Below are 21,473 nucleotides of genomic sequence, written 5' to 3' on the forward strand. Positions count from 1 at the left end.
TAAGTAAGATTTGGGTCTTACTTTTTACTGCAGCATAACCTTTTCCCTCCTGATTAACATACCCAATATCTTCCACCACAATATCCTATAAATGGACACATAAAAAGCCCATAACTTCCTCAAAAGTTACTCTCAAAATATTACTGGTTCTGAAGTTCCTCCAGGCAAAAAAAAAAAAAGAAAAAAAAAGAAAAAATCAGAAGTGTTATAGATGAGATAGCTGCTGACTTCAGGAAATCAGGAACTGTTGCTCCAATATCAAATATGATGAAAGGGAGAGAAGCGTTGAAAAGTGCTGACATCAGGGATGGACATTATAATGGCCTTGTCAAAGGAGATCTAAATTTAGAAATAGTCTAGTGACAGGTAGGAAGGAACCAGTGGGACTTGGGCACATGGTGCCATTTGGGGATTATTTGAGCTACATAATTGCTGTCATCCACTTTGTGAGTATATTTCATCCTCAATCTATTAAGAAATGGGAGGAAAAAACAAGGAGAAAATATGTTCTTCATGGGGTGGTCAACATGGCTTAACCATGACTACATAAATCAAAAGAACATCTTTTGTTCCCATAAAGAATGAGCTAGCCCTAGCTGGCTTGGCTCAGTGGATAGAGTGTCAGCCTGTGGACTGAAGGGACCCAGGTTTGATTCCAGTCAAGGGCACATGCCTGGCTTGCGGGCTCCATCCCCAGTAGTGGGTGTGCAGGAGGCAGCCAATTAATGATTCTCTCTCATCATTGATGTTTCTATCTCTCTCTTTCCCTCTCCCTCTCTCTCTGAAATCAATAAAAATATATTTTAGAGGGGAAAAAAAGAAAAAGAATGAGCTACAAAAAGAACTGAGAAGTTTGGTAAACTGCAAGTATAAAACACCAAAACTAACTTTATTTTATTTAAAAAAAATAAAAAGCTTGGCTCAGTGTAATAGACAAGTATTCATTTTGGCTCCCATCACACATATTCACTCACATTATTTTTAGTAACACACTATTCCCCATATATTTTCTAGAAGAACACCTCCTGCCCTGCAGTTGCAAGCCAAGAAAAATGAAAACATATGTCCACACCAAGATGTGCATATGAATGTTCGCAGCAGCATTATTCATAATAGCCAAGAAGTGGAAACAATCCAAGTACCCATCAAATGGAGGATGAATGGAAGAAACAAGACAAAACTGTGGGGGACCCACACGATGGAATACTATTCAGCAGCAAAAAGGAACAAATGAGTGACACACACCAGGTGATGATGACCTGGAAGAATGTCACAGACATTACGTTAAGCGAGAGACGCCAGGCTGAAAAAGTCATAAACTGTATGATGCCTTTTGTATGATGTTCTTGAGATGAAAACTATAGAATTTAGGGGTCAGGCCAGTGGTCGCCAGCAGTTGGAGGAGAGAAGAGAGGCTGGCTACAATGGGCCACAGGAATTTCGAGGGCCATGAGACTGCTTTATGTCCTGACTGTGGCGGTGAATGCACATATCTATACACGTATTACAATCCAGAGGCCTGTATAGCCATGAGAAATCTGTTTTACTATACAATCATCTTAAAAATAAAATTATTTTTTAAAATACTTGATTTCAATTGGGCTTTTGAACTCCGAACTCAATCTTCTGGATCCGAAGCTCTTTGGAAAATAATTGGATGGTCCTATTTTGTTCAAGTTGAATCTTTAAAGAAAATATGAATATTCAATTCTCGAGTTGAATATTTGTGGGAGGGAGATCGGGGAATAAAATTTAACAGTTAGTGTTGATTTTGATGACATTCCAGCCAATTAGCTTAGTTCATTCAAGTGTTTAGTTCAATTCACGTGATTTAAAACATTTATTTAACTAAATATGTATGTAAAGCAGCCACATTGCAGAAAATATGCAAATGCAATTCTTTAAAACGGAGTTGCTTGATTTATAAGGTTGGTCTTTTATCATGGAACTCCTAGGAATTTGAAGCGTAATGATTGTTCTGCTGTGGTGTCTGAGAGGCGAGATCACGGGGTCTGTGCAACCCAGATCCTATTTTATATAAACGTTCGAGGATGGAAGGAAGAAGAAGTGCAGGAGGACAGGAATAGATTCTGCAAATTTTTTTAATGAACGTTGAGAGATTTTTTTTTTTTTTTTTTTTTTTAATGAGGGCCATCAGGGAGCATTTTTAAGAAAAGTCATCTCTTTGAGAAAACTCTATGTAAAGAAATGCCATTAGGTTTGTGTCGGAAACTCCTGATTGCCTAGCCTTCTTCCCTTTTCACGGAACCCTGATGGTATTTGAAGAGGGTGGATTCCCAGCTTAAAAAAAAAAAAAAATCCAGGCTCCTTTGCATTTAATGTTCATGTGACACAAATCTAGCCAGTGGTTACTAAGCAAAAGGTACTGGGTGGGACTTCCAGGGAAAACTCTTTAAAAGGAGCCGACTCCGCAGGGAAGGGCCCTTTGCCGTGTCTGTGGTGTTGGCTGGAGCTCTGGCAGCCCTCTTGAGAGCATGAGGACAGGGCCTGGAATAAAAATAGAGGAACAGAGGTGTGGAAAGCCATAAAGAGCCTGGGTCCCTGGTGTTACCATGGAGCCACCATCCTCACCCTAGACCAGTGGTTGGCAAACTGCGGCTCTCGAGCTACATGTGGCTCTTTGGCCCCTTGAGTGTGGCTCTTCCACAATATACCACGGCCTGGGCAAGTCTATTTTGAAGAAGTGGCGTTAGAAGAAGTTTAAAAAATGTGGCTCTCAAAAGAAATTTCAATCGTTGTACTGTTGATATTTGGCTCTGTTGACTAATGAGTTTGACGACCACTGCCCTAGACTACCTGTGTATAGACTTGTTAAACATGAGGGGGAAATAAAACCTCTAAATTATTTGAGGAGGGGTTAGGGAGTCTCTGTAACTTGTAGCCAAAGTAATCTTTATCCCTATTTTTCAACCATCCATAAAAACCACCTTCTGATATACTCTTTCCCTTGAACTGAAACGAGCGATATTTCTGCCACTTCTTCATTTGCATGGAAACCGTCAAATTATAATGTATCTTTTTCATTTCATTATACTCGCAAATCCTTCTTTGAAGTCAATATCAAGGAAGCTCATCCCAGGAGTCATTTACTGATCCTATTTTGAATATGTATTTTTAATTTGCTCCCCCCTGCTGGCATGCCAGTTGGTGGGTAGGTTAATCCCTGAAGATTTCACTGTTTTGTGTGGGTTTTTTTCTCTAAGATTGAGACAAGTCCGACTCCAGATAACCTTTGATTGCATGCATTTGTTAAGAAGCATCACAGAATCAGGAAATCAAAGAGCTGGATGCAGCCTCAAGAATAATTAGAGTTGAGATATTGCTTAGGTAATAGGGCAAAAGTTCGCAGATGTTGTCAGCAAAGTGATCAGCCGGCACCGTGAAACCTTGCCCAGTCCTTTGAAAAATTACAGAATTCTAGAACGCGACCAGGGGTGTCAGCCTCCTGTCCCTCACCTAGCTATACCTGATCCAAGCCTCTCTGGTGTCCCCAAGTTTGGATGAGGCAGGGTTCTGCATTACAGACAACAGAATCCACTCTAGCTAGTGGAGTGGAGGCAAACTTCCTTCTGCCCTCTTAGATTCTGTGGCTGGGCCTGAGAATTAAGCTGGCATAGGACAGATTAACAAGAGAAAAGCATTCACATTTTATGTAATATTTTTATGTACACATGAGTGTCTTCTAAAGAAAATTAAGACCTGAAGAAACCTTTTAGGCCCAAAAGGTATATAAATCATGAGGATGTGACAAGAAAAAGTGGCTTGGGCTAGAGGCAATAAATTGTGGGACGGTGACTAGGAAATCTATGGGAAACTCATGGAAGATAAGAGTTATTTTAGTAGATTTGTTTGTACAGATCCATTTGGATGTCGACTCCCAGTCCCATGATAAGGGTGTCCTTCTCTTTCTGGTATGGGGAGGGCACCTTTCTCCTGGGAAATTTTATGACCTGCTTTTAAGTACAAATGGGAGATCATATAGCACTTCTGCACCTGCAGTTTCTCAGTGCCTTTGGCATTATTTAATCAATATGACAAAGTGACATATTTTGAGATGACATGTCCTGAACCCCTTTGCTTCCTTAGGCCAAAAATGAATTTATTTAGTGGCTTCTAGAGTCTCCACAAGGCCAGAGAATCAGAGTTGGAGGTTAAAACCAAGAAAAAGTCACGCTCATCGCTACTGGTGCTGGGCACAGACCCTGCAGCTCACACCACTGACACTGAGCACAGGGGACAAGGTGACAGCCTTCTGCCTCCCCAGTAGCTTCTGAAAGTCCCACAATGCACTCTGCGTGCTGCCCTTTCACACTGCTCTGTCTTCTGAGTTGATGTCTATCTCCATCTGACCAGTGCAGTCTACGCCACGTGTCTGCTCTCCAGCTATGAGGGTGACAGGGAAGGTGCATTTCTGCTTCTCCTTTGAGGATGCACAGACACATAGGGGAGAAATTCTCCAGAATGTAGAAGGGTTTCAGAATGTTCTGGAAAACCATAAATCATGACACATGTCCACTACCTAGTTATTTTCCCAGCATAGCTATCTAGCTCTGCTCTTGACCGCAGTGATATCACTTTTTAAATTGACAAAGAGACAAGAAAAAATGAAGTATTAAATGCTCAACTCCCTGGTGGAGAAATCAGGAGAAGGGAGCTAATGCTTGGTAGAGAAAAGTCACAATATAGATTCCAGATGTTATTCCAGGAAAAGGTGTTTTTGGCAGAAACTTGCTATTTTAATGTAATGAATACCATTTAGTTTTAGAAGAGAAAGATTCTGGGTGTGTGTGTGTGTGTGTGTGTGTGTGTGTGTGTGTGTGTGTGTAGACATATCAAAGTATAATTCTCAAAATGTTAAAAAAACATAATTCTTATAAACTAGATGGTGAACATTTGTCAAATATATTTAATTAGTGATGTAATTTATAGGATGATCAAAATGATTAAATATAAGATATGAGAACAAAGATTCTATATAGTCCATGAAAGAGAAGGAATGTTACAATACAATTGCTAAGTTAGATATAACCTCTTCATATTCCCCTGGGCAATAAAACTAGAACTATTGGATTACCTTTAGTACCACCAGAAAAGGAAAATGTTGTACTTTACAATTTTTCTGTTAACCTCTAACTTTCCCGAGTTATAAAATGTCCGGGCACTAACCAACTGTTGTAGGAAGTCAAACAAAGTCTCATTTCCTTAGGTAGTCGGTGTCCTCCACATGGGCTTGTTACACTGTCCTCTACCCTAAAGGTCTCACATTGTCTTTATGCCTTGTTTTCAAGTTTTGAATATTTTTTCTTAACACATATGAAATTTTTCTCCCATGCCTTAAAGATAAATATGGTTGTTGGTTTGATGGGGACTTTCCACCTTGAACATATGTATCTAATCATTCATCTATTCAACAACCATTTACTAGGCTTCCATTCTGTGTCAAGAACTCAGTTGGACATGGAGGGGACAAGTAAATTAAACACAATTCCCAACTCAAAGAGGCAAAACCATGAAATCAACTCTCATAAGACATATGTACTGGGTTGATAGAAGTAACAATAAAGTGCTGTGGGATGAGGGTCAGGGAGGAAGCAATTGTACCTCAAGTGTGGGGAGCAGAGGTAGAAGTTGGGCAAGTTCAACATTTCCTGAAGACCTATTAAGTGCCAGGTGCATTCCAGGCTGTAAAGATCCCAAGATAGGAATGTAGAAATTGCCTGGGGTGGGCTTCTGGTACTGTGAGCTGGCCAGCATCCATTTCCCCACAATTTTTCTCAATCTTACCTTGAGAATCACATGACCACTTTATTTCTACCGTGATGGAAAAGACAATTAAGGTGCTCTGGCCAGAGGGTGGACATGAGACTCAAACTCAGATTTGTCACCTGGGAAACTTTATCTTGAGTGACACAAGGAACAAGTGTGATTGGTTCATCTCCCTAAAACGTAAGCCCTAAAGAGACTTTCCCAGGGGCTCCTGCTTCCTGAACCCTAGAGCTGACCCCAGTCTTGTTCTTCCAGAGCCTTGACCCCCAGCCCTTCCTTTTGTCCCCAGACTCACCCCACATGGTTCCGTAGATTCCTGTTTTGATAAGGCTGATCAAAGCCAGCTTCCTGTTGCTTGCAACCAAAGGATCCTGGCTGATGGATACAGTTACCCCTGGAACAGGCCAACAATGGCAGGTGGGTGGGTCTGCAGTAAGTAGATCCAAGCTCATCAACATTATCACAACTGAGAAAATCTTATCATGTGCATTTCACACAGGAAGGAAGGATGCATTGGGAACTGACTTGGTCCTGTGGAGGCTTGTGGGAGAACCTCTGGCTCTCTCATGCCCAGGACCCCAATTTCACTGGAAGAAGGAACCTCATCATCTAAGGAAGCATCAGAACTCCTGTACACATGGCTCAACCCAATCTAGCACTGAGGCATTTGGGAGGGTTCGTATCATCAGCATATCAGAGACCCACATAGGCCAGTGATTCCAAATACGTTTTTACAACACCAAAGGGGGATTATCTTGGATCACTGCACTTCCCTGTACTGTGGGGTTGCTTCACAGAGCATTTGCATCAATGAAGTGTATCATACTTTGTACAAGACACTGTGCCTAGAAAACTTGTTTTGTGTCTTCTCAGTATTTATTCATTCAAAGTCAAGGAGCTTCTACTATGAGCAGGTACTGTTCTAGATGCTCAAAATATAGCATTGAAACATAGCATTGAAAAGGCCCCATTTCAAAAAGGCACATATTTTGCTGGGAGAGATCTGGCCACAAATTTTCATTTAGAAAACTTCATCCTCCAGTCAACGCCCAGTCGATAAAGGGTGCAGGGATAGGTGCCCCAGACTCAGGAGGTGGGACCTATAATCCAGGTTCAAGTCAACAGCACAAGCGTTGCCCTGACAACAGGAATTCATTACTAGGTGATCATGTGACCTAAGTGGATCCAATCAGAGTTTATCTCCAGCTTTTGTGAAAGCTACATTGTTTGAAAAACTCAATAAAACGACCGCTGGGGCCATTTTATCCCTATCTGGTCCCCAGAAAGCTAGGCCAACTCCTCTATATCCTGATGACTCCTGAATTTGCTTTCTGTGTTTTTTTTGTTTTTTGTTTGTTTGTTTTTTAATATGTTTTATTGACTTTTCACAGAGAGGAAGGGAGAGGGATAGAGAGCCAGAAATATCGATGAGAGAGAAACATCGACCAGCTGCCTCCTGCACAACCCCGACTGGGGATGTGCCCGCAACCAATGTACATGCCCCCGACCGGAATCGAACCTGGGACCCTTCAGTCCGCAGACCGACGCTCTATCCACTGAGCCAAACCGGTTTCGGCATGAATTTGCTTTCTGAATTTAGCTGTGCCTGACTCATGTCTCAGATGACCATGTAACTTACTGTGAAACCCAGGACACGTGTGGAAGTATCAGAGACATTATTCACAATTATGCCAGAACAACAGTCATAAACAAGAACCATCCTGGACAAACAGGACTTACGGTGCCCCCTACTCATGAATGATTTTTTCATCACGTGGGGCAAGAAGTCACCTCTTGATAAAGGCACTCCACACCCCTGCACGAAATTTCTTCTGCTTAAGTTAGATAGAGGGCAGTTCTCTGGTGTGGTGATAAGTGCAATGGGCAGGCAAGCAGGCCCACACTGGGACTTCCCCACACAGAGCAGGACATGTGCTCACCCTAAGTATTGTGTCCTAGGTGCCTGGCACCACAGTGAGCAAGGAGGATTGTGGGATGAATAAGGTGTGGTCCCTACCTCCAGGCGCTGTCTTAGGAAGAGACATAAATAACTAAAACCACAATTGCAGCACAAGACGCTGAGGGGGGAACCACAGGTGAAGCCCACCTGCCCAGCTACCCCTTGGAACTGTGATCACATTTTCAGAGTTTGCATTTGGTCAGTAAAACCTAGCGATGGCAAATTGCTGAGCACAACTGACTTGGCGTCCTCCTTTCTTCCGGCATTTACTGGAAAATTCCCGCACTTCAAATAAAACTGGCAGGTCTCTTGTGATTTAATATTTGAGTTACTTCCTGTCCCTCTATCCTTAGAATTCCAGCCCAGGGGCCTTAAAGATGGAAACCCACTCATCTTCGGGTCGAATACGACAGCGGGGATGCCTGCCCACTGAAGGCTTCTGAGGGAGAGGGGACACTGGCAATACCCACTCCGGATAAGACCTGTTCTTGACGTGGAGTGGCTCACCGGGGTGCATTCTCAACAACTTTCATTCCGAGCTTAAAGCAGTAACATTATTTTGCAAGGAAGAGAAAGACATCAGGTAGCAAAGGCACCATTGCTTTGCCAGGGGACATCTTGTGGTCCATCAAGGTGGTGTGGCTTTAACGGTTTGTCCTTTGTATTTGGAAAAACACAGAACCTTGTGCCGAGGCCCTGCCCGTAGTGAATGGCCACACGCCCTGTGGTCAGCCCGCCAAGCTGGCATCTTGCCCATAACACGCCATGAGGAAAGGCAGACATAATTTCTCTTGTCTTCCCGAGCAGTACACGCCATGTGTCACGTTAACGAGTGGGTTTGATGAAGTGTAAGACAGCTTGTCATCCAACAGCTAAGTGGCCTTGTTTCCTTTCCCTGGGATAATATTGGATTTCATACTGATAACATCAACAAGAGAAAGGCGCACACCTAACAGCTAATATCTGGAGAACATATGTTTCTGCTCAATTCTTACACCTTTATTGCTCCATGTGACATTGCAATTTTTTTCTGCCGCCTAACAGCCTGATTCGATGCATCTGTCTTACATCTAATTCAAGTCAAAACCAGTAAAGCGAGCCAATGTCTGGCCTATTTGTAACTCTGCCATGAATTATTGTCCCTGATTCTCTTGTGCTACAGTTTTTTCAGGAACCAATAGCTGGGGGGAAAATATACTGATAGAGTTAAAGGAGATCTCATTTTCTTTTCTGTATTGTTTTCTTAAAAGATAAAAATGGCAATTGAGATCCTAATGGGACAATGAATTTCATCTGCATAGGTCATGCATTGCTATCTTTATAAGGAAACCACAAAGTAGAATGTGTCTTTTTTTTAATTTCACAAACACAAAGAAATTCTTTGGAAATTGCCACACTTCTTGATGAAGCTGATCAGCTGTCACAGTTCAAAATCCAAGTTGGTCAGACCAGCCAGCTTAGAGACATCCTGGAGACCTGTGTCCGATTTTATTGTTTTCATCCTAGCCAGTTTGGCTCAGTGAATAGAGTGTCGGCCTGTGGACTGAAGGGTCCAGGGTTCCATTCTGGTCAAGGGCACATGCCCGGGTTGCAGGCTCAATCCGCAGTAGGGGGCGTGCAGGAGGCAGCCAATCAATGATTCTCTCTCATCATTGATGTTTCTATCTTTTCCTCCCTCTCCCTTCCTCTCTGAAATAAAAATATATATTTAAAAAATATTTTATTCTCATTCGATTCATTTTACAAGACATCCAATCCATTTACAGCCACACCAACCAGAATTCAAACTTCTGTCACCCTCATTGCTGCTACGTTGGTCAAAGCCACTATTAAAACTGTGTCCTCACTGATCTCCCAGCATCTGCACTTGTGTTAAGAACAGACTGGGGGGGAGGGATAGGGCCCTCTATTCTTAACACAATGGTCAGAGTGATCCTTTTAACTGCAAGTCAAATCACTCACTCTTCACAGGCAGGATTCTAAGATAGCCCCAAGATTTCTATTCACTGGTCTATTCATTCCTTATCCTACAATATGGGCAGAAACTAGAAATATGGTATCACCCTGGTAAGTAAATGACTAGTGAGTTGACTGAGTTCATCTAATGGTAGAGTATGGAGGTGGAGTAGACATAATCACTGGAACCCTTTAAGGCACTTAGATCTTCTTGAAGGAGCTATGGAGAGGGCCATGTGGGAGCTGAGAGTGGTGTCCAGCCAACAGCTAGCAAGACAACGGGGACCTGTCATTCAGCGACAAGAACATTAATTATGTCAACAATCCAGGGGCGTTTGGAAGTGGATCTTTTCACAGTGCAGCCTCCCGATGAGGCACAGCCAGCCCACGTTTTTTATTTTAGCCTGCGAGACCCTGAGCAGAGGACCCAGCTAAAATATGCCCGACTCCCGGCCGACAGGAATTGTGGGATCATGAGTCTGTGGTCATTTGTTACATAGTAATAGAAAACTCATTCTCCTCTGTTCAAAATCCTCCTCAGTCCTCCCACCTCACTCAGCTAAAACCCGGATCCTTCCAATGGCCTATGAGCCCGGTCTGATCTGGTCTCCCCACTTCTCTGGCCTTTATACACCCAACTCTCTCCTTCACTCTGCTGTGGTCACACAAGTGACTCCCTGCTGCTCAGAAATGCCAGACATGTTCCTGCCTCAGGGCCTTTGCACGCACTGTTCCCTCTGCCTGAAATACTTATACTCTCTCCCCAAATATTAAACGTTCCCTTCCCTCTTCACCTTCAGGTCTCCGCTCCATGTCAGTATCCTCTGAGGAACACCAATCCCACCATTCCCTTCCTCACTTTCCTTCTTAGCACCAGCCACCTCCAGAGTTATTCCACTTACATTTTATCTTTTTACTGATTATCGCTAAGGAGAAGGTGAGCTCCATAGCGTCAGATTCTTCATCGCTCCTAGAGTCCAGAATGGTGCCCGGGACATAATAGATGCTTACTAAGTCATGAATGATGATGAATGATTGTTTAATTGGGAAACTGGGCAAAGCTGAGCAGTGAGAGAAGCCCCAATGCTAACCAAAATGGACCACATGAAATTTTGTGGCCAAAACTACAGAGTTCCATGCAATTCTTTTTTTTTTTTTAAGCTCCCAATCTTCATGCTTTTTGAAGAAACCCAGTAAACACAGGTTCATCCGTCTTGAGTCTTTTTAAAATGAGCTTTTCTTTGCCTGCTCAGCAGCCACTGGAGCTCCTGGTCCCCCAGACACCCATCTGGTCGTGGAGTCGTTGGCACTTTGGAGAAAGCGAGGCCGATGTGAGAAGTCGCTGCCTCTGTCGGTCAAGGCCAAGACACACAGCACCAAATGTCAGCCGAAGACGGGCCGTGTAATAAGGGGCTGCTGTGCTGGAACATTTTGCATAATTGGAAGGCGAGGTTAACGGCAATGAGGAAATTAACATGCACGTCCAACGGCTTATGAAGCAGATGCTGGAAAATAAACAGAGCAGAGGGCGTCCAACTAGCTCTGTCATTTACTTATTTTTTAGAGTGACGGAGCAACTTGGGGGGAGCGGGAAGCCGTGTTTGCAGAAAGTCACGGCGGTGGAGCAGGGCTGAGGATTCCGGTGGAAGTCCAGTTGCCCACTCTCCAGCTGCATGGCCCTTGGCGAGGTCCCTAGATGACCCCTCCCAGTTTGCAAACATGGGACTCCATTGAAGAGAAGCCTTGCTGCCTGTTTAAGCCCCTGAGGTTTGGGGGGCGTTTGTCTTGTCTGTCCTGATGGACGCAGACTCTCCTGTGGTCACCAGAATAACAGCCCCTGCAAAGCTGTCCACATCCTAATCCCCAGAGCGTGTGGATATTCTATCTTACATGGCAAAGGGTCTTGGTAGATGTGGTCAAGTTTAAGGGTCTTGGGTTGGGGAGATTAACTGGATTATTCGGATGGGCCCAGTGTAATCTCAAGGGTCCTTAAAAGAGGGATGCCAGTGTGGCTCAGTGGTTGAACATCAACCTATTAACTAGGAGATCATGGTTCAGTTCCCCACATGCCCAGGTTGTGGGCTCAATCCCCAGTAGGGGGCATGCGGGAGGCAGGCGATCAATGATTCTCTCTCATCACTGATGTTTCTGCCTCTCCCTCTCCCGTCCTCTCTGAAATCAATGAAAAATATATTTTAAAAAAAAAATAGGGAGGGAGGTGGATCAGAGTCAGAAAAGGCGATGTGACCAAAGAAGGAGAGAGAGATGGGAAGATGCTGCATCTCTGGGGTGAGGATGGGGGATGCACCGTGAGCCAAGGAAAGCAGGCGGCTTCTAGAAGCCAAAAAAGGCAAGAAAATGGGTTCTCCCTACAGTGGTCCTGTTGACCCATTAGACTTCTGACCTCCACAACTGCAAGAGCAGACTTGTGGGTTAGGACACCACATTTGTGGTCATTTGTTCCAGAAGGAATAGGAAACTGATGTGTCTCCTGGTGTTTTTTGTAAAAAAAAAAAAAAAAAAAAAAAAAAAGTCTTTTATCCATTTCTTTGATATACCCGGGTGTTTCTCAAATTTCCATTTTTAAACAAAGAATGTATCCTATAAAATTGGGGTTTTGTTAAGAGTGAAAATGAAGTTTCTGAAAAATAAAAATTCTGCTTTCTGATTTGAAGAAACTGTCATTCAAAACTTCTGCAATGCCCGAGGTTAAAGACACAGTACCACCCATTCATCCATCACTCCTGGTTTAATATAAAGCCTCGGGTACTTGCCGTCCATCCTCCCTGTGACATTTTTGTTGAATTGGGCCCAGGCGCACTTAGTGGTTGGCTGGGGACGAGAGCTCTCAGACCTGGCCTAAAGGAACTCACAGAGATGGGACCCTTTTACTGAGAAGAGGTGAACTCAGAGTCCACCCCCCGCCCCACCCCGATTTGCCCCGACCATAAGCCTGCACCCCTGCTGCCTTGAGATCTGCAGCTGCAGGAAATGGCATGACAGTCACCTTGCAGGGTGGCTCCTGGTCTCAGAGCCCTGATGTCACTGTGCCTTTTGCTCCCGTTTTTAACCTGGGAGGGGGTTAGAGAAAGTCACAAACCCCCAGCACAACGGACAGTCCTCAGCCTCGCCAACCTTTGTCCAGCCCGTCTGCACACTGCCTGCATTTATGGCTAAACCCCTTCCCTTTTCATCTCTGTCCCCAGGAACCCGGAGCTGGAGCAGGCCGTGCACTAGGCAGGACTCCTAATGGCTGCTTTGATTGATCAGGTCTGAGCCATTCTCCCATTTGGTCAGAAAGGTTACCTAGCTCCAGAAACAATCAATGGATCACTAATGCATGCAGGCAAGTTTTCAGCCTGTTCAGACTCCAGGACATTTTATAGACAGACTGCCAAGTCATTTTAAAGCTGTGAACATTCAAGTGGCTTTTGTAGCTGAGCCCATGCTGAAACATACCAATTGCAAGCCTTTGAGCTGCTCTGATTCTTCATAGCCTGCTAATAGGGATGTGGGGACAGGAAGTCGTGATTAGATGGCTTCCATTTAGGGCAGCAGAAATAGAACATCTGATAGAAATAGATGGAGAGCTGTCATTAACCTTCACAATGACACCTACCTCTATAGGGGCCTATGGAGACACAGGCTGGAAATGCCATCTTTAAAGATATCTCTGAATTTAATGGGCACTCGACTTGGCAAACAGTGACACTGGTCTGTGCTAGGGCTCCCTGAATTCCCACTTCAAAGACAATCATTTTTAAGTGGGCGATTGGCACAGGGGGGGTGGAGTGAGAATAAGAAGAGTGCAGAGGGAAAGGAAAGAGCTCATTAAGGAGTCCTTTTCACCATTCACTCCAAGAGGATGAAAGAATGGAAAGTTAGTGAAAGCCCAGGGTGCATCAGGAATTCATTCTCAGAAACTGACATTTATTCTGAGCAGTGATTACATGTTCATACTTAAACCTCCCATTTTGAGTTTCAAGCACACATCCCCCCATCCTCTAGTAACTATACCCAGTAGTCACTCTCCCACTCTCCATTTTTAGGGTTCAGCCTGCACTTCAGGTTTGGGTCTACAGGTGGGACATGTAACCTGGCCTGGTCAATCAGATGGCAAATTCCCCAGACCCGGAAGTGACTCAGGATGAGCACACAGACTTGATCCAAGCAGAGTGAATCCACTGTCTGCAGCAGAGTGACTGGAAAAGATGGTCCCGGGGCAGGCTGCTGGGTGTCCCCACCCATCCCCACTCCACCCCCAGCAGAGCCCACCCCCAGTCTAGAGGGAGACAGTGCATTACTTGCTCTCCCATCATCCTTTGCAGTGAGAGTCCTGGTCACATGACCCAGACCAGCCAGTTGTATCTGAGGGAGCTCCTATGGGGCTGGGGGAAGTGGGATGATGAGAATCCTGGGAAAGAGCTGCCTGATACGGAAAAGGAGAGATGTGCTTGGCAAGAGGTTTCCTTTTCTACTTTCACTGGATGCCACCTGTGAACACAATATGCTTAGAGATGGAGCGATTTGGGGATATACTAGCAAGACTAACAGAATTCCAAAGAAATCTACCAGAACCTTACATTTTGAGTTCCTGAATCACTCTCAGAATTAACGTAGTCTTTGGGTTAAATGTGTGGGGTGGGGTGGGATGGGTGTGGGGAGAAGGGAACTCATATTTAAGCTATTTTCTAGATTAAGGTTTTATTATTCCAGTCAAATTATTTTAAGTGAAATAAAAATATAGATGGTTTGGGAGCTATCCCCAGCCATTTAACCACCCGGAGAGCCCAGGAATGATGCCAGCATGAGCAGAGCTGACATAAACAGAATCCTGATGACACTGTTGGAGCCCCTGAATCCACCGGTACCTAAAGCCTTGCCTCTGAAATTTTCAGGTACATGAATTGATGCATTTTACTTTTTCTTAAATCAGGGTTGAGTTCCTCTTACAATTTACTACATTAAAATTTAAACTTCTACATAATAGTAGGGCATTTAAAATGTAAAGATATATGCCCAAAGATATTCTCTACAGTATTATTTATAATGGCAAGTTCTGCTTGGCTGCCCGTCTCTCTGTCCTCAGTCTCCAGCCAGCCCGTCCAGAGGCACCTTGCCCTCGGCCTAGCCTGGTCCTACACAGGTGGACCCGCCTCTGCTCCCTGCCAGCAAGTCCCAGCACCTTAGACTGGGTCTCTAAGCCCCAAGCTGGCCTTTTTGCTGAGACCTTCTGGGCCTCATGCCAGCCTCATCCTGCCTGGACTAACTCCTGTCTTTAAAGGAATCAGGTGCACCTCCTTCAATGAGCCTCCATCACATTTGGGAAATAAGTTAGATTAATCTGCTTCTTATTCATAAAGCTGTCACTCAAGACAGTATAATAATTCAGTACAAAGCACCAAACTAGCCTGGCCAGCGTGGCTCAGTGGTTGAACGTTGACCTATGAACCAGGAGGTCATGGTTCAATTACTAGTCAGGGCACATGCCTGGGTTGCAGGCTCGATCCCCAGTAGGGGGCATGCAGGAGGCAGCTGATCAATAATTCTGTCTCATTGTTGATGTTTCTATCCTTCTCCCTTCCTGAGATCAATAAAAATATATATTTTAAAAAGCACCAAACCAGCCAACATGCTCACTGTTCTAGAATAGTCCCAACATGCTCAATTTCTAGAATAACAAAGTTTGCAGTGGCTACAGTAGCAGGCGCTTCTTCACGTACTTGCTCACTATTTGAGGAGAATGTTTTGCCCTGAGTCTTGGCTGTTCTGAGAAACAACTCTCCTCTTGTCCTGGTCAGCAGTGCCTCTCTGTCTCTCTTTGGCGCCGACCTGGCATCCTACTCCAGGACAGGTAGAAAATGTGTGTGTGTGTGTGTTGGGGGGGGGGGGGGATGGGAGATCCTACAGGACCTTGGTCAGCTCGGGCTGCTATAACAGAGTGCCATGACCTGGTGGCTTATAAGCAACAGTCTTTTACTTCTCACAGTTCTGGAGGCTGGAAGTTCAAGATCAGGGTATCATCTTGGTCAAGTTCTGGCGAGAACCCTCTTCTGTGTTGCAGACTTCCATCTTCTCGTTTTACCCTCACTTGGTAGAGAACAGAGGAGAACAAGCTCTCCTGTGACTCTTTAAGGGCAGAAATCCCACTCACAAGGACTCCACTGTGCCGAGCCAGCTTGGCCATGGGTGAACCTGAGAGGGGGCGGTGAGGATGGAGAAAAGACAGACAAGAGAAGAAAGCTGGGCACTAGGTGGGACGCCGCCCTCTCTGATGGAGAGACAGTGCTTGACCTGCAAGCCGAGTCTTTATTTTATACCCGGATTCCAGGAGGCAAAGTAAGGGCGTGGTTACAACGTTCTCTCAGGTTTCGATCTACTCAATTACATGCACCTGATCAAGCTTTACTTGCTGCACCTCCTGCAGCCCATATCATCAGCCATGTGGGACCACAGGTTCGGACCATAAGCTCAAGCTTACAACCATAGCCTTTGGCTGTAATTGTGCTGAGACTGACACGTGGCTTTGCCCCGAGAGGATTGTGCCCTCTCATTAGTCCAAGGCTTGAACCTGTCCAAACGCTGTAGCCTCTCTCCACACTCCACCCTCATGACCTCATCTAATCCCCATCACCTCCCAAAGGCCCCACCTCCTAGTACCATCATGTTGGGAGAGGGGTTCCACATATGAATTAGGGGACACAAGCATTCAGTCCATAACTTCTTCTAATGTCATTGGCTTTTACTCTGAGGGAGATGAAAAGCCATTGGCTGCCTTGAGCTAAGTGGCAGGAGATGACTCAACTGTTGGGGGCCCCTGAGGGGGGAGGGCGCCTATGGGAGTGGACAGTCTATAGGCACCCGAAGAGAACAGGAGACCCATGGGGAGGTATCTGCAAGCACCCACGATGGAGGTCAGGACCATGGTGGTGGAGGTGGAAATGGAGAAGCAGACAGATTCCGGGTCTGTTCTGAAGGTGGAGACCACGGATTTGCTGCCAGGTTGGGGTTGAGGGGAAACAGAGAAATGAGGGATGACTGTGGCGCGGGGCTCCTGGACCCAGCTGCTCTAAGGAGGGAGCTCTGAGGCAGAGATGTCCTGAGAAGGAGGCCAGTCACTCAGACCTGTGACCCCACAGCTGTCGGTTCTCCTGCCATGACTTTCTTGTCCTGTACTATGATCATCTCTTCGCACATCCCTCCCAGCTGCGGGTTCTCAAGGGCAGGGCGGCCCGTGCCCTCCGTCACACTGGGGCTGGTGTCACAATCAGGGCCTGGAAAATAGAGCCCTCAGTTTGTGGAAGAAATAAATAGCAGGTACAGAGAGGCTGAGTAGACATATGGTGGATGCAACCAACCATAAAATTCTCAGCAAAAAGTAAGAAAAAAAGAAAAGGAAAAAATCTAGCTTGAGTCAGTTGTTTTTTTTTTAAACCATGTTTTGTTATTGTTATGGCTGTTTTGAACAAGTGCTTGGCGACTTGGCACATCCATTAGAAGAACTAAGACGTGAATCCCGCCGATCGGTCTCAGGAATCTAACTTGGGAAGACACACAGGTGCACACACACAAAGATGCTCACTGCAGGCTTGTCCAGAAGAGGCAAAACCTGGGAAGAACCCAGATATCTATTACCAAGCAAACGAATAAACAATTATGGCACCGATGTCACCAAGGAATACTATGCGGTGAACTAAAGAAAAGTTCAAAACCATGTGTTTCAACATGAATCTCAAAAACATACTGTTGAGTGAAAAAAGCAATTAGGAAAATGATATAGCATGTTTCCATTTACATGTACCATCTACACCAAAAAGATACCTGTGGTTTTTATTTAATTATAATTTTTATCAAAGTCATAGTGGATGCCCCACCATGCACCACTGATTTCTGTTCTCCAGAAATAACCATTTGGGGCAATTTTAGCATTTCTATGAGTACCTTTGTATTTTTCCAGCAATATGTTTATGCTGCTACTTGTTCATTTTTTTCTGGATCATTACCTACCATTTTCCTTTTGTAAAAGAAAATTATGAAGATTTAATTCTTAGATCAGCCCTGCTCACACCATTTAGAGCATGGGCTCTGGAGCCAGGTTACCCGAGTTCAAATTCTGCCTAGCAGGTGACCCAGCGTAAGTCATTCCACCCCTCTTGGTCAGAGTATCCCGGCTGTGAAGTGGGAATGAAGAGTATGTGCCTCACGGAGGGGCTGGGAGAATTAGACAAGTTCATATGCAGGAAACACAGGGAACTAAGCTCACGAGCCTAAGGAAATGTTCGTTAAACAAATAAAACAGTTTGCAGCACAGGTTCCCTCTTCAGCCGATTTCGGCCCGTGGCCACCATAAGCATCTGCCCGGGTCCCACCTCCTTCCTCTCAGAGGGGGGCTCGTTTGGGGCCCAGAGAGAGGAGGGCCCCTGCTCGGGCATGCATACAGCTCCTTGGTCCTAAAAGGTCCAGGACTGGGGTTTCCTTTGGATGCATTTCATCCATTAAATCCGTGCGCCCTGGAAGCCACGCAGCTCATTTCCGTTGAAGACAGAGAGGTCAAAGCTCCCTCAAACTATAGATACTTCTCTAACTGCCTTGCCTGCCCCGAATTCACCGTGATCGTTAGCAGAGCCCCCGGTGCTCCGGCTGAGAGAGGAGAGGGAGGCCCAGACATATCATTGCTCATCTAAATTTTTAATAATGCTCCGATCTTCAGATCACCGGGGTAATCAAACCCAAATTAGCCTGGTACTCCAAGCCTCAGAATAACAAGGGGAGTGAAAGGGATAATGTTTCTTTAATGAAAATTTCATCAATGCAGATTTCTCATTGAATGTTAAGGGTCCTGGCGTGAAGCCAGCATCAGAGCAGACTGCTGTGACATTGACCTTTGTCCCTCAGAGGGAGACACAAGTGCAGAGTCTGGCTGACTTCACCTGCTCAGAGACAACCCAGGTGGCCGTCCTTGCGGCTCAAACGAAGGAAGACCTTGAGGCAGGAGGCAAGTCAGCTCAACCCCCAAACCTCCCCACCCCACCTCCACCCCAGCCAGTCCTTTCCAGGTTTCTCTCCAAGCTCCAGGTCTCAGCCCCTCCCTCGTTTCTCAGTGTCTCAGCCCCTCACTGTCCCCACCCACTCCTCCTGAGACCTCCCACTCCTGGCTCAATAGCACCTCCCTTCTCCAGCTGCTCAGGCCTCATCCTGGGAGTTGTCCTTGATTTGTTTGCTTTCCTCTTCCTTCCTCTATTCCATCCACCAGCCTGGCCTTCACAGATAAGTCCCAAAGCTGGCATTGGTGGCCCTACAGTGTTGCCATCCCCACCCCACGGTGGCCTTCTCATGGGTCCAGCTGCTTCTGTCCTCATCCCCACAGTCTGTCTGTACACACGGTCTGAGAATCCATATACAATACACTCAGAGCACACCGCCCCTCCGCGCCGACCTGCCCCATGGCTCCGGTCAGGCACAGTGCAAGTTAACATCCTTGCAGCGGTCTACAAGGTCTCACATGGATCCGGCTGTGTCACCTCTGACCTCAGCCGCACACAGTCCCCGTCTCCCACGCCCCTGCAGCCACTCTGGCCCTCGCTGCTCCTCACCAGCAGGCTTCGCACTGGCTGTGCCCTCTGCCTTGAACCATCTCCCCCCAGGGGCCATGTGTCCCTGGTTCATTTCCTCAGGATACTTGGCCCTTGTCACCATCTCAGCGACTCCCTCCCCGGGCGGTCCACTTAACCACTCCTGTTCCTCCCTCGCGATCCTGCTGCACTTTGCTCCTGGCCGTCATCACCGCTGGCCCATTATATCCCCAATCACTGATCCTTTTCATGTCTATGGTCTCTCTCCCTGGCTAACATGTGAGGGATCAGGGACCTTGTTTGCTTTTCTTCTCTGCTTCCTTGAAGAGAGCTTAGTGCCGGGAAGGAGTGCAATGCGATTTGCTGGGTGAAGACATACTAGTACATAAGAGCTAAGTTGGACATGCCTTTTAGAACAAGTATTAATGGAGCACCTACTATGTGCGAGGCCGGTTCTAGGTCCTGGAACACATTAGAGCAGCGGTCACCAATCTTTTGGACCCCACGGACCACCGGTTGGCGACCGCAGCACTAGAGAAGAAAAGAGACAGAGTCCCTGCCCTCGTGGGATGACCTGACCTCCGACGTGTGGACCCCACTACTCAAGCAAGCAGGCAGCTGACCAGCATGAGCTGCAGACCGAGCTGGGGGACAGCACTTCCACACATGGGCCCTCTGAGCTGAGCTCTAAGAATGAGAATAATCCACCCATTTGACGATTGGGTGAAGAGTGCAAAGGGTTAGCTTTTCCCCCCAAAAAAAGGGGAGGAGGCCTTTGCCTTCAGCCACAGTGACCTAGGGGGACAATATGAGATGGTGGGGGTCCTGCTGGGCCTCATGATAATAATAGCAGCTGATGTTCATTGAAATTTACCATGTGCCACTTTACATATATTTTCTCATTTAATCCTCACAACAACCTGAGAAGGTAGGTGGCGTGATTAGCCCCATTTTACAGATGAAGAAACTGGTTAATTCATTTTTACTCAGCCAGTTGCAATAGTGCTCTATAACTTAATAATGCTCCAAACCCAGTGACTTACAATAACCAATACTTCCCAGGGCACATCGCCGCCGGTCCTCTTTTTCCACGAGTTACATTCTTGAGGGATTTGCCTCACCCTGTTCTTGCCCAAGTTCCCCTGACCAGCTGACCATCAGATTTGGGGCTCACCTGCTCTTTAGCCATTCAGACCTCCTCATCCTCAGGGGAGCCCTTCCATGTCACCAGCTGAACTGTGTTGCTTTTAGTCACTTACCTGTGCCGAGCCAGCACGGTCATGGGTGAACCTGAGAGGGGGCGGTGAAGGATGGAGAAAAGACAGGCAAGAGAAGAAAGCTGGGTCTCAGTGGGATACTGTTTCTCTGATGGAGAAAGCCGAGTCTTTATTTTATAGCCGGATTCCATGAGGCAAAGTAAGGGCACAGTCAAGATGTTTACAATGTTCTCTCGGGTTTCGAATCTGCTCAGTTACATGCACCTGATCAAGCTTTGTTTACTTGCTGCACCTCCCACAGCCCATATCACTCAGCCACATGGGGCCACAGGTTAGGACCATAAGGTCAAGCTTACAACCATAGCCTTTGGCTGTAATTGTGCTGGGACTTGCACGTGGCTTTGCCACGAGAGGATCGGGCCCTCTCATTAGCCCCAGGCTTGAACCTGTCCGAACGCTGTAGCCGCTCTCCATGCTGACCCTTTGACATATTGGTGCCTTTTGTCACTAATTTCCTAGGCAATGTGTCAGGGGAGAAGCAGCCCTCACAGCCACACGCAACACACTGAGCGGGCGGCTCTCCTGACAGGGCAGGACCACTCAGTCTCAGAGGTGGGGAAAACCACCTTCCACCTGAGGCTCAGCTTGCCATTCGCAAAACGAGTGGGTTTTAGATGATTTCCAGGGGCTCCGTCTGACGGGAATGTTCTATGATTTATATATGTATTTTAGAATTCTTAAGCTCCCATTCTATTCTTCTTCTTGCTCTTTTAATTACTCAACAAATACAAATCAATTACTCATTCTGTGGTTGGCTCTGTTCTTGGAGCAGAAATTCAACAGCAAACGGACAGCCTTCCTTCTCTCATGTGCTTGCCATTCCTGTGGGCACGAATGACAGTAGAATGGTATCATATGAGTAAATCACATTCAGACGGTGACAAGTTCAGTGCAGGACCTGGGGACATGACATGGGGGTGC

The 21,473-nt window shown here is 46.0% G+C and overlaps 1 pseudogene across 1 annotated transcript in view; it reads left to right on the forward strand.

Moving 5' to 3' along the window:
• Positions 1 to 16,611: 16,611 nt before the first annotated feature.
• The window catches only part of LOC307106745 (ribosomal protein uL24-like), a 117,699-nt pseudogene continuing 112,837 nt past the window's right edge, over positions 16,612 to 21,473 (forward strand). Inside the window, exon 1 of the transcript in view lies at positions 16,612 to 16,705. The product of the transcript in view is annotated as a ribosomal protein uL24-like (transcript). The remainder of the gene's footprint in view (positions 16,706 to 21,473) is intronic.

The sequence above is a fragment of the Cnephaeus nilssonii genome (genome assembly GCF_951640355.1).
Source record: "Cnephaeus nilssonii genome assembly, chromosome: 11".
In the NCBI taxonomy this organism is placed as follows: Eukaryota; Metazoa; Chordata; class Mammalia; order Chiroptera; family Vespertilionidae; genus Cnephaeus; species Cnephaeus nilssonii.